General features: G+C 44.6%; 1 protein-coding gene across 2 annotated transcripts in view; it reads left to right on the top strand.

Annotated features, from left to right (window-relative positions):
• Nucleotides 1–13,424, top strand: part of GASK1A (golgi associated kinase 1A) — a 68,472-nt gene that overhangs the window by 40,845 nt on the left and 14,203 nt on the right. The gene's annotated exons all lie outside the window — the stretch shown is intronic.

Below are 13,424 nucleotides of genomic sequence, written 5' to 3'. Positions count from 1 at the left end.
CCTAAGATGACTTCTTGAAATCCCTACCACTGTCATTTTCCATGATTATATATAATTTTAGCATCCTAAGTCCAGAGTCTAACCACATTATATAAACACCACTGCCTTTTGCAAAGACCATTTAAAGCAAGACTGGGCTCTCACCATGTCTGAAACATGTCTGTGAGCTTCACTCCCCATGAGAGTAGTTTAATATCAAAGTCCTGCAAAAAGTAAATGTAGATTGAAATCTGTCTAACCTGCTTTGCTGCTGCAGCTGCTGAGAAGCAAGTATGGTGATCAGAACTGAAATTTTTGTCCCAGGCTGCTTCTGGCTGAGCCCAGCCCTGAGAGAATGTCCTGGCCTATATGGTTGCTTAGTCACTAAATACAGTTAGCCACAACCCTGGATTTCAACTAGAAGTGAAGGCAGCTGTCCCAGGGTGCACCCAAATTCTGTCCACCCAAGCAAAACTTAAAATACTCCAAGCAGAGGTAGTGAAAAAGCCTCTATACTCTGTAATCTGTATTTTAAAGAATGATAAACAAAAGCTAACACCAGAGAGGGCAATTTTATAACAGGCTGCCTGACCTACTCCTGGTGCTACAAGAGCCAGCACGCTCTCTCCGGAGCATGTTAACCTGTCTGGAGACCTATGGACGCTACTCTGGATTTAAATTGAACTATGATAAATCCTGGGCGCTCCCATTGATGCCCTCGGTGAGGGGCGCCTGGCGGGGACCTTTCCCTCTCAGATGGGCAGAAGATTCCCTCAAATACTTGGGGATACAGATACCAGCAGACTTGAAGAAGCTACATGAACTTAATGTGAATGTATTAATGTCAGATACTAAATCAAAGCTGGAGGGGTGGGAGAGCCTCCCAATATCCCTATTTGGGCGAGTGGCACTGTATAATATGTTTATTATCCCAAAATGGCTATATGTCTTTCAAACAGTGCCTCTTTATCTTTCCAAAACGGATGAACGACAACAGAATAGACTTTTAAATAAATTTCTGTGGAAAGGAAGAAAGCCACAGCTCCCGTTAAGGATGATGTGCACCCCAGTGGAACATGGGGGGGTGGGCCTCATTAGCTTACGTCATGTGACTGTCGCCTGCGAAATGCGCCACATCAATGACTGGCATAGACGAACCTCGGATTTTTCAAACACCCACCTGGAGAGGCGGATGTCCCCGGTTGCGGACTTGGGCTGCCTCCTACACTTGCCAGATAAGGAGACCCCTATGGAGCTACACCAATCAGGCATAATGCCAGCGGCACGGGCCGCGTGGCGCTGGGTGTGCCGATTACATCATTTCTCACCAAGGGTAACACCATTCCTACCTATATGTGGCAACCCGAGGTTTCCCGCGGGTAATTTGTATCCAACATTTGAACGCTGGAAGAGACAGGGACTCAAATATTTGCTGCAAGCAGTGACCGACGAAGGAAAAATTAAACCCTTTACGGAGCTACAAAGGGAGTACAATATCCCCAACAAAGACTATTGGCACTATTATCAACTGGCACATTATATTCGGGGTCTGCCATGGACGGACCTGACTGAAGATGTCAGGGAGGAACTATCAACGGCATTCTCCTTTGAAGCACAACAACGAGTGCCACTGACCTTCTACCACAGACATATCAAAGACTCAGCCTCAGAATTGGATTATAAAAAATTAGCAGAGGCCTGGACCAAAGACCTCGGAACCTCTATTCAAGTAGAGCACCTCAGGTCCTTTATTCTGGGTATTCGTAAGAGGTCCAGATTCACTGAACACTGGGAGACATGGTATAAATTTGCGCTCAGAATGTACATTTCGCCGCGTAGAGCATTCCACATGGGGACCTCCGCCTGGGGAGAGTGCCCGAGATGTGGTACAGAAGGCGTACTGATTGGACACATGTTCTGGGGATGTGGGAGAGTGGAGAAGTTGTGGAGAGAGGTACTGTACACGCAAGGGACATAGTATTTCTTGATGAAATCAAGGACAGCTTCATGGAACAGCTAGTTCAGGAGCCGACAAGAGAAGGAAAAATACTAGACTTAGTCCTTAGTGGTGCTCATGATCTAGTGCAGGGGGTAACGATACGAGGGCCGCTTGATAACAGTGATCATAATATGATCGGTTTTGATATTGGCATTGAAGGAAGTGAAACTAGGAAATCAAGTACGCTAGCGTTTAACTATAGAAAAGGTGATTACGACAAAATGAGAAAAATGGTGAAAAAAAGACTGAAAGGAGCAGCTCGCAGAGTAAAAAACTTGCATCAGGCGTGGATGCTGTTTAAAAACACCATCCTGGAGGTTCAGGACAAATATATTCCACGTATTAGAAAAAAGGGAAAAAAGACTAAACGTCAGCCGGCGTGGCTAAACAGTAAGATAAAGGAAATCATTAGAGCCAAAAAACAATCCTTCAGAAAGTGGAGAAGAGAACCAACTGAAAGTAACAGGATAGATCATAAGGAATGCCAAGCCAAATGCAAAGCGGAGATAAGGAGGGCAAAAAAGGACTTTGAGAAGAAATTAGCGTTGGAAGCAAAAATACATAGTAAAAATTTTTTTAGATACATTAAAAGCAGGAAACCGGCCAAAGAGTCGGTTGGGCCGCTGGACGAAAATGGTGTTAAAGGGGCGATCAAGGAGGACAAAGCCGTAGCGGAGAAATTAAATGAATTCTTTGCTTCGGTCTTCACCGAGGAGGATTTGGGGGGGACACCGGTGCCGGAAAGAATATTTGAAGCGGGGGAGTCGGAGAAACTAAACAAATTCTCTGTAACCTTGGAGGATGTAATGGGTCAGTTCAGCAAGCTGAAGAGTAGTAAATCACCGGGACCTGATGGTATTCATCCCAGAGTATTAATAGAACTAAAAAATGAACTTGCGGAGCTACTGTTAGAAATATGCAATCTGTCCCTAAAATCGAGTGTAGTACCGGAAGACTGGAGGGTAGCCAATGTTACTCCGATTTTTAAGAAGGGTTCCAGAGGAGATCCGGGAAATTATAGACCGGTGAGTCTGACGTCGGTGCCGGGCAAGATGGTGGAGGCTATTATTAAGAATAAAATTGCAGAGCATATACAAAAACATGGACTGATGAGACAAAGTCAGCACGGATTTAGTGAAGGGAAGTCTTGCCTCACCAATCTAATGCATTTTTTTGAGGGGGTAAGCAAACATGTGGACAATGGGGAGCCGGTTGATATTGTATATCTGGATTTTCAGAAGGCGTTTGACAAAGTGCCGCACGAAAGACTCCTGAAGAAATTGCAGAGTCATGGAATCGGAGGTAGGGTATTATTATGGATTAAGAACTGGTTGAAAGATAGGAAGCAGAGAGTAGGATTGCGTGGCCAGTATTCTCAGTGGAGGAGGGTAGTTAGTGGGGTCCCGCAGGGGTCTGTGCTGGGTCCGTTGCTTTTTAATGTATTTATAAATGACCTAGAGATGGGAATAACTAGTGAGGTAATTAAATTCGCCGATGACACAAAATTATTCAGGGTCGTCAAGTCGCAGGAGGAATGTGAACGATTACAGGAGGACCTTGCGAGACTGGGAGAATGGGCGTGCAAGTGGCAGATGAAGTTCAATGTTGACAAGTGCAAAGTGATGCATGTGGGTAAGAGGAACCCGAATTATAGCTACGTCTTGCAAGGTTCCGCGTTAGGAGTTACGGATCAAGAAAGGGATCTGGGTGTCGTCGTCGATGATACGCTGAAACCTTCTGCTCAGTGTGCTGCTGCGGCTAGGAAAGCGAATAGAATGTTGGGTGTTATTAGGAAGGGTATGGAGTCCAGGTGTGCGGATGTTATAATGCCGTTGTATCGCTCCATGGTGCGACCGCACCTGGAGTATTGTGTTCAGTACTGGTCTCCGTATCTCAAAAAAGATATAGTAGAATTGGAAAAGGTACAGCGAAGGGCGACGAAAATGATAGTGGGGATGGGACGACTTTCCTATGAAGAGAGGCTGAGAAGGCTAGGGCTTTTCAGCTTGGAGAAGAGACGGCTGAGGGGAGATATGATAGAAGTGTATAAAATAATGAGTGGAATGGATCGGGTGGATGTGAAGCGACTGTTCACGCTATCCAAAAATACTAGGACTAGAGGGCATGAGTTGAAGCTACAGTGTGGTAAATTTAAAACGAATCGGAGAAAATTTTTCTTCACCCAACGTGTAATTAGACTCTGGAATTCGTTTCCGGAGAACGTGGTACGGGCGGTTAGCTTGACGGAGTTTAAAAAGGGGTTAGATAGATTCCTAAAGGACAAGTCCATAGACCGCTATTAAATGGACTTGGAAAAATTCCGCATTTTTAGGTATAACTTGTCTGGAATGTTTTTACGTTTGGGGAGCGTGCCAGGTGCCCTTGACCTGGATTGGCCACTGTCGGTGACAGGATGCTGGGCTAGATGGACCTTTGGTCTTTCCCAGTATGGCACTACTTATGTACTTATGTACTTATGTCTCTACTTGGTGGGGATCTAGGTGGTACTATGATGTATTATTATTGTTTGGCAGACCCCGGCTAGGACTACCAGCGCCTAAAGGATATAAATCTTTTGCCAATAAGGTGACTTTAACAATACTGCAATTACTCCTGGCAGGATGGACAACCGGGCAGTGCCTGGGAATTCAACAATGGCGTGTCAAGTTGATTGAACTGATGAAACTTGAAAGGCTGGATATACAGGACTGGAACTCGGAAAGAGGTGTGGAATTCCAGGACTGTTGGAACCCATTCTGCAGATCGTTGTCACCTGGAGTTAGAAGCAGACTTTTAAACGTTTAAATGCTTGCCTGTTCTTCTGGGAAGGGAGGGGGGAAGGGAGGGGACAGGGAGTTAATGTTGGGAGGGGGAGGAGAAAAATAAAATGTACGGTGACGCAGTTAGAGGTGATGTTATGACATGATTTCGTTTTATGTTCGTGTTGGAGCATTGTATAAGCTGTGTTACCAATAAATAGAATTAAACATAACAGGCTGCCTAACTTCTGCAGAAAGTATGCATATTGCCAAAGGATTAGAAGGAAAAGTTTGCCTTTTTGTGGATGACACTAAGATTTGCAATAGTGTGGACACCCTGGAGAGAGTGGATAATATTAGAAGTGATCTACAAAAATCGGAAGAATGGTCTAATGTTTGGCAGTTAAAATTTAATGCAAAGAAGTGCAAAGTTATGCACTTGGGGTGTAGAAATGCAAAAGACTAAAGAGCAGTATGCGCTAGGGGGCGAGAGACTGACACACACAGATCAGGAGAGAGACCTTGGCGTGATGGTGTCTGAGGTTCTCAAGGTAGCAAAACAATGTGACAAGGTGGTGGCTGTTGCCAGAAGAATACTAGGCTGCACTGAGAGAGGTATAACCAGCAGGAGAAAGGAGGCGTTGATGCTCCTGTACAAGTCTTTGGTGAGGCCCCACTTGGAGTACTGTGTCCAGTTTTGGAGACTAAAGCTTTCCATGGACTTAAAAAGGAACATGACAAAAATGGTACAGGGTTTGTGCTAAAAGATCTATGAGAAGAGACTGCAAGACCTGAATATGTATACCCTGGAGGAAAGTAGAGATAGAGAAGATATGATGCTGACATTCAAGCACTTGAAAGGTATTAATATACATACAATCTTCTTCCAGAGACATGGGGGCAGTAGAACTAGAGAACATGAATTGAGGTTGCAGGGTGGTAGACTTACGTAAAGTCAAGAAATACTTTTTCATAGAGAGGGAAGTGGATGCCTGGAACGCCCTTCCAGGAGAGGTGGTGGAGTCAAAAACTGTGAAAGAATTCCAAAATGCATGGAATAAACACAGGGTATGCCTAAATAGAAAGAGGATGAAACACAACATGGCTGCTGATGTGTTATGTTGGGCAAGAGAAGTGGGAACTGAGGCCTGTTCCAGACAGACTTCTACGGCTGTGTCCCGCAATTAGCAAAAGACAGATGGAAATTTGGCAACTCCAGTTTTGGAGATCGAAGGCCAATGCTGAGCAGACTCCTACAATCTGCATCCTGCAAATAGTTAAAAACAGATAAAGATTCGGCAACTCCAGTATTGGGGAACAAAGACCAATGCCAGACAGAATTCTTTGGTCTGCATCTCACAAATGACAAAAAACAGAAGAAGATTCTTTATATTCGTAGGCTGTGAGTGAGGGTGCTGTACAGCTCAAGTGGGAGGAGAAGACATCTTAATTAGCAAGTTAAATACTGTTAGCAATACTTTGGTTATAATTTGTATTATCCCAAGACTCCATCATATTTAACTGCCTATATGTAGTTAGCATGACGGCAGATTGCCAACCAGTGTTTAAGTATGAATAACGTCTATAACCTGCACAGAATGGTGGGTGTGGCTCTGGCCACCTTGTTGTACAGACTGGATGAACCACGCAGGTCTTTATCTTTCATCATTTACTGTGTTACAGTATAAGTTATACATGTTTTCAGAGGGAGAAATATGCATTCGGTTTCCTTTGAAAGTTACCCTGCAGAAATTATCATCATGAATTTACACCTGCTGTTTATGCATGTAAATGCTATTCCCTCTTCAGTCCCACTCCAAGGATCACCTTTGTATAGCACAGGTAAGGATATGCACATATAGGTGGAATGCAAGTACTTTTACCCACTTGGTGGGGGGAGCAATTTTATAACAAGGCACTTATGAAAATTCCCCAAAATGCAACTCAATTATGTCTACTTTAGATAGACAACAGAAGCACCTGTTCCTTTATAAACTAGGCTCCTACAACCACCCCCCACCCCAGCAGTGCACAAATCCTCTATTTGTCCATAGTAACACTGACTCAACAAATGTTTATATTATACCACCAAAGTCCTAAGACCATCAGGGGTACACTTCACTGAATATGAATCTTCAGTGGGTGGATTTCACCATTAATCATCAGTGGTCCATACTATTCATTCAGCTTTCAGATGAAAATATATTAATAGATATTCAATTCACTTTAACAGATGAAAATTCAAATCCATATTTCTTCATGAATACATAAACTTTTAATTATTAAGCTTTTAACTTATCTGAAAAACTTTCAGCAAACAAAGGAGACCGGAATTCAACATGAATCCGTGTTTTGCCTCAAGCGTCATCAAGATGAAGAAAAAGCAAATTTGCTAAACAGATACTTTTGTTCTGTTTTCACAGAAGAGAATCCTGGAGAAGGACCATGATTTACTGGCAAAAGTACATATGAGAATGGAGTGGATACAGCATCGTTCACAGAAGAGAGTGTGTATGAACAACTTGAAAATCTAAAGGTGGATAAAGCCATAGGACCGGATGGGATCCACCCCAGGATATTGAGGGAGCTCAGAGAGGTTCTGGCGGGTCCTCTTAAAGATTTGTTTAATAAATCCTTGGAGATGGGAGAGGTTCCGTGTGATTGGAGAAGAGTGGATGTGGTCCCTCTTCACAAAAGTGGTGATAGGGAAGAAGCTGGAAACTACAGGCCGGTAAGCCTCACTTCGCTTATTGGAAAAGTAATGGAAGCGATACTGAAGGAAAGGATAGTGAATTTCCTGGAAGCCAATAAGTTGCAAGATCCGAGACAACATGGTTTTACCAAAGGGAAATCGTGCCAAACGAATCTCATTGAATTCTTTGACTGGGTGACCGGAGAATTGAATCATGGACGTGCTATAGACGTAATATACTTAGATTTCAGCAAAGCTTTTGACACGGTTCCCCACAGGAGGCTCTTGAATAAACTTGACAGGCTGAAGATAGAACCCGACGTGGTGAACTGCATTAGGAACTGGTTGATGGACAGATGCCAGAGGGTGGTGGTTAATGGAATTCGCTCGGATGAGGGAAGGGTGAGCAGTGGAGTGCCTCAGGGATCAGTGCTGGGGCCGATTCTGTTCAATATATTTGTGAGTGACATTGCCAAAGGGTTAGAAGGTAAAGTTTGCCTTTTTGCGGATGATACCAAGATTTGTAACAGAGTGGACACCCGGGAGGGAGTGGAAAACATGAAAAAGGATCTGCAGAAGCTCGAAGAATGGTCTATGGTTTGGCAATTAAAATTCAATGCAAGGAAATGCAAAGTGATGCACTTAGGGAGTAGAAATCCATGGGAGATGTATGTGTTAGACGGTGAGAGTCTGAGAAGTACAGTCGAGGAGAGGGATCTTGGGGTGATAGTATCTGAGGATCTGAAGGCGACGAAACAGTATGACAAGGCGGTGACCATAGCCAGAATATTGCTAGGCTGTATAGAGAGATGTGTGGCCAGCAGAAGAAAGGAGGTGTTGATGCCCCTGTATAAGTCGTTGGTGAGGCCCCACCTGGAGTATTGTGTTCAGTTTTGGAGGCCGTATCTTGCTAAAGTTGTAAAAAGAATTGAAGCGGTGCAAAGAAAAACTACAAAAATGGTATGGGATTTGCGTTACAAGACGTATGAGGAGAGACTTGCTGACCTGAACATGTATAACCTGGAGGAAAGGAGAAACGGGGGTGATATGATACAGACGTTTAAATATTTGAAAGGTATTAATCCGCAAATGAACCTTTTCCAGAGATGGGAAGGCGGTAGAACTAGAGGACATGAAATGAGATTGAAGGGGGGCAGACTCAAGAAAAATGTCAGGAAGTATTTTTTCACAGAGAGAGTGGTGGATACTTGGAATGCCCTCCCACGGGAGGTGGTGGAGATGAAAACGGTAACGGAATTCAAAAATGCGTGGGATAAACATAAAGGAATCCTGTTCAGAAGGAATGGATCCTCAGAAGCTTAGCAGAGATTGGGTGGCAGCACCTGTGGTGGGAGGCGGGGCAGACTTCTAGAATCTGTGCCCTGAAAATGGCAGATACAAATCAAGGTCAGGTATACACATAAAGTAGCATATATGAGTTTATCTTGTTGGGTAGACTGGATAGACCATACAGGTCTTTCTCTGTCGTCATCTACTATGTTACTATGTAAGGGATCAAATCTCCACCCTCACCTGCTCCCTTTGTATTTCACCCTCATCTGCCTTCCAGTGCCTTTCATTTCCTCACCTGTCCCTTTCTCCTTCAACTCCCTAACCAGCTCTCTATTCTTCTTTTTCCCTCTCTTCCCCAGTTTTCCCATTTCCATCATCTCTCATCCTCCCTCACAATCCCCTCTCACTTTCTACTGCCCATCAACCCTTTCAGTTCCTTCCTACCATCTCTCTAACATTGCCCCAGAGCATTGACCTAAACCGAGTCACCCCAAACATTCCTCAATTGCTGAGCCCTCCTCCAAGCATTCACCCAATCCCTGACCCCCCCCCCCCTACACACACACACACACACACACACACTTAACCTAATCCCTGAAGTCACCTCCCCCAAGCACTGGACCAGTTCTACAGTATTTTGCAAAAGTCCAGGTGGAGCCCCAGAAGCTATTTTGTATGCGGCCTGATCGAGGAGGAGATATTCTTCTTGCTGATCATGCAAGCACTTGCTTCTCCCACACAGTTCAAAGAGAAATTTGAATTGTCTGCACACCTTAGAGTATAGGACACAAATGGTTCAAACATTGTATTAAACCGTGTGGGAGAGGAAGCATTGATGCGTTCAGCAAGAAAAGGACAGGTGTGCCATGTCACCCACTCAGGATTGGAGAAGGCAGACATATTGGCTGCCTGAAACTGGAGTAGTAAGCCATTTTGGGGGGTGTTACTTGCCTCTCCTTGCCACCTCATAGTGACACATATGGGGGAAAGGAGTACCAGGGAAGAAGAACGCTGAAGAGACCCTCAAGTCAAAGGAATTGAATTGTTTTCTTGCCTTTTTCCTGCCTGTGATCATGTGCTGCCTAGTGTATTTTTGAGAGACTGTAAATACTTGATTTTGAGGATCACAGTATTAAAGATAGAGTGGAGGAGTAGCCTAGTGGTTAGAGCACTGGGCTGACAACCAGGAGCCTGGTTCAAATCCCACTGCTGCTCCTTGTGATCTTGTGCAATTCATTTAAATCCCCCCTCCCCCAATTGCCCCACGTACAAAGTTACATTCTAAGCCATATAATATCTGACAAAGCAAACATGCCGCTTTAAAATTAATTCAATCCCTGACAGGAAGCCAGTGTAACTTTGATAAACAATGATGAGACACTGCTGTATTTACTAAGTTTAAAAATCAGTCTTGCTGCAGTGTTTTGAATGATCACAGACGTTTACTTAAAAACCCAAGTGCATCTTACATAAAGCAGTCGCTTAAAATTTTACATTTGCGTTTTCTTCCCCCATCGCAGAAATTCAATCAGAATGCTATTATCCAAAAGCCAAACTGAAATGTGAGTTTTCAATGAGGCTTGAAAAGAGTATAGGAATCCTCTAGAATTAAATATTGAGGGAGTGAGTTCCAGAGGGCAGGTGCGAGAAAGAAAAGGCAGAAGAATGAGTAAACTCCCAACGTTAGAACATTTTTTCTTCATATCCTCCATCTTAGACTACAGTCTCCTGGGAATATTGACAAAATTGGTCCCATAGGTGGTAGGTGGCTTAGCCGTTTGGGGAGGCTAAAGTGAGTGGGGCCAGGACGGGGCTGGAGCAGAGCCTGAGTCCACAATTGTCTGACCTCATTAGAAAGAAAGATCATCAAAATAATTGCAGGTCATTCCTTATATTAAATTTAGATATTAAATATGTGTCAAATACCAAAGAATAATGTGGCAAGAAAATTAAACAGTGCAAACTTCAGTAGATATATATAAGTCTCTTAGAGCCTCATTTATCAAACCACGCTAGTGGTCCCTGGTATGGTAATGCTGACAAAGCCTATTCACTTTGAATGGGCTGCGTCGGCATTGCTGTGCGGCTTGATAAAAGAGGCCCTTAGACAACTGAATTAATTCAGATTGAAAAGAGTGTTCACAAATGATGCGTATTCCTCCAAAGAGACTTGAAGTCCAGTCAATCTACCTTTTTCTCTCACCTCCCACCTGTCCTCAGCCCATTTGCCCCTCTCTTTCTCTCTCTCTCTCTCACCTCCCACTTGCCCATGTAGGTGAAATTCCTAATTATTTGACTCATGCAGGAGAGAGGCAGAAGCCAGGGGCAGCAGGCCTGGGTGAAAGAAGTTGCAGTTCATAGTACTAGTTTCTGTCAGCTGGAGATGAGTCACAAAGAGGGGAAGGAGGTGAGGGAGTTGGACAGAACTACATGTCGTTTTTTTACAGTGAGCATTTATGTCTCATTAGTGAAAGGACAGTGGGGGCACTTTTGAACACAGCAGAAACTCCTTTACTGAGTGGATCTGATGCAGCTGCACCAGCTGCCTTCCCCTAGTAACCTCTTTCAATGATGATGATATAAGCACTTAGCACCCTGCATACACTCCAGGGAATTATGCACCAAATAATGCAGTGTTCTAGAAATATATTATTCCAGGGGGAATTCTGCACAAAAAAAATTGAAAATTCTGTGCGCACACACAAAAAACCCCCTGAAAATTCTGCACACTTTATTTGTAATTTTCTTGTTCAGAATTCCTCCATTATGAGGGCTAGCATCTCCCCCTAGGCATGAAATCCCTCCTCCACCACCACCATATCCACAGCAGCATGTTCTGATGCACCTTCCAACAGATCTCCATCCCATTCACATGGCACACATCCATCTTTTTCATCCCCCCTCACTCCATCCATATTTATTCCATCCCCCCCTCCCTGCACACATAGCAGCCACCTTTTTTTCCAGCCTCCCACATGCCTTATTTACCTTTATTCACAGCCCTCTCCACATGCTCCAGGCCCCTCACTCTATGTATCTTTTCTAGCCCCCCTAACTCACCCCATCCACCTTTTCCAGTCCCCCCCCCCCACTCACTCCATCCATATTTATTCTAGCCCCCTCCCTGCACACACACACAACCTTTTTTCCAACCCCCTCCACCTCATTCCTCATCCACCTTTTCTCACAGCCCCCTCTCCCCATGCTCCAGGCCCCTATGCATCATCCATCTTTTTATTTACAAGCTCCCCCATATGCTTCAGGCCTCTCCCTCCCTCCCTCCCTGCACCCTCACCGGCTTCAACATGGCAGAAGGAGAAGCTCCCCAGCAGCACATTGGGCTGCTTCCTGTTCCTCTGCCACCCAGGCCCAACTGTTCCTTTGAGCCACGTGGGCCTCCGTTCAGCCGCACGGCAGAGTCGAAGGAAGCAGTCCAACCTGCAGCTGGGCTGCTCTTCCTCTTGCTGTGATGGAAGGGGAGTCTACAGGGACGGGAGGGAGGCAGCTGAAGAGGCATCTGTGCCATGCTGTAGGGCAAAGAAGCAGACTGCACAGAATTCTGTGCAGGAAAGTCAAAATTCTGGGCAGTCTGTGGAGGTGGAGAATTCTGCGCAAATTTTGCATTGCACAGTAGCTCCAGGAATGGTTCCTGGCTGGTTAAATGGCACTTAACTGGTTATCCGGCAATATTCAGGGGGGGGGGGGGGGGGGGATTGCTGGTGATCTCCTGCTGAATATTGCCAGTTAGCGCTTAGCGAATAACTAGTTATATCACAGGATATAACCGGCTATCCGCTGATATTCAGGACATCGCTGGCTAAGTTTGGCAGCCAAATCGGGCCGCCAAAATAGCAGGAATGTCTTTGGACAGTTTAAACGTAATCAGCTAGCGCTGAATATCGGCTTGGTCAGTTAAGTTTAAACTACCCCAAAATAAACCAGATATTCAATGCTGGTCATCGGAAACAGCCCAGCATTGAATGTCCAGGCTGACCATCTCCTGTGGTCTGAATATTGGGCCCCTAATATTTTTACTGTGTTATAGTATATAAAAATTATGTATCACATCTCTTGTAAGCAGTAATTATGGATGGAATAAAACAATGAGAAGAACCGCTGGTGGTGGTCTTTACTTCTCAGTAATAAACTCCCCCTTCCCTGTTCCCCACCCATAGTCTCTTGTACGGCTCTCATCCCTCTACCTAAAGAGCTTTACACATTTCTGCTATCTAGGCCATGCCACTTTTGGCTCTGCCCCTCAGAAACAGGGTGTCCATATAAGAAGGGGATGGACTGGCAGAGCCATTAACAACATAGCCTAGAAAGCAACTCCACATCCTTGTGCTGTTTTTAAAATTGTTTTGCTGGAAGCAGCTGGTTTGGTAGGAGAGGCTGGGCTCCAGTTTAAGCCTTGCACATAGTCTCCTCATTCAACAGGACCCTTTTTATTTTTAGGTGCTCTGATTTGCTGTGTTTTGGTCTTTTCCTAGTTTGCAGAGGTAAGCATCCTTGTATAGATTATTTTGTGTGTGGCCTTGAGTAATCGTCTCCCCGTGCCTAGAGGCCGGGGTTGCAGCCCCTTAGAAGAAATTTTCAAAGGAAATCTTTCAGGAGAGTTTCCCTGTGAAAATGATCTTGCAGGCTTACAGGTACAGCCTGCATGCTCCCTGAGGAGGTTGAAAATGGCCTTCTGCATCCCTTC

Source organism: Microcaecilia unicolor, chromosome 1 (assembly GCF_901765095.1).
Source record: "Microcaecilia unicolor chromosome 1, aMicUni1.1, whole genome shotgun sequence".
NCBI lineage: Eukaryota > Metazoa > Chordata > Amphibia > Gymnophiona > Siphonopidae > Microcaecilia > Microcaecilia unicolor.
This window is presented reverse-complemented; position numbering and strand designations above follow the sequence as displayed.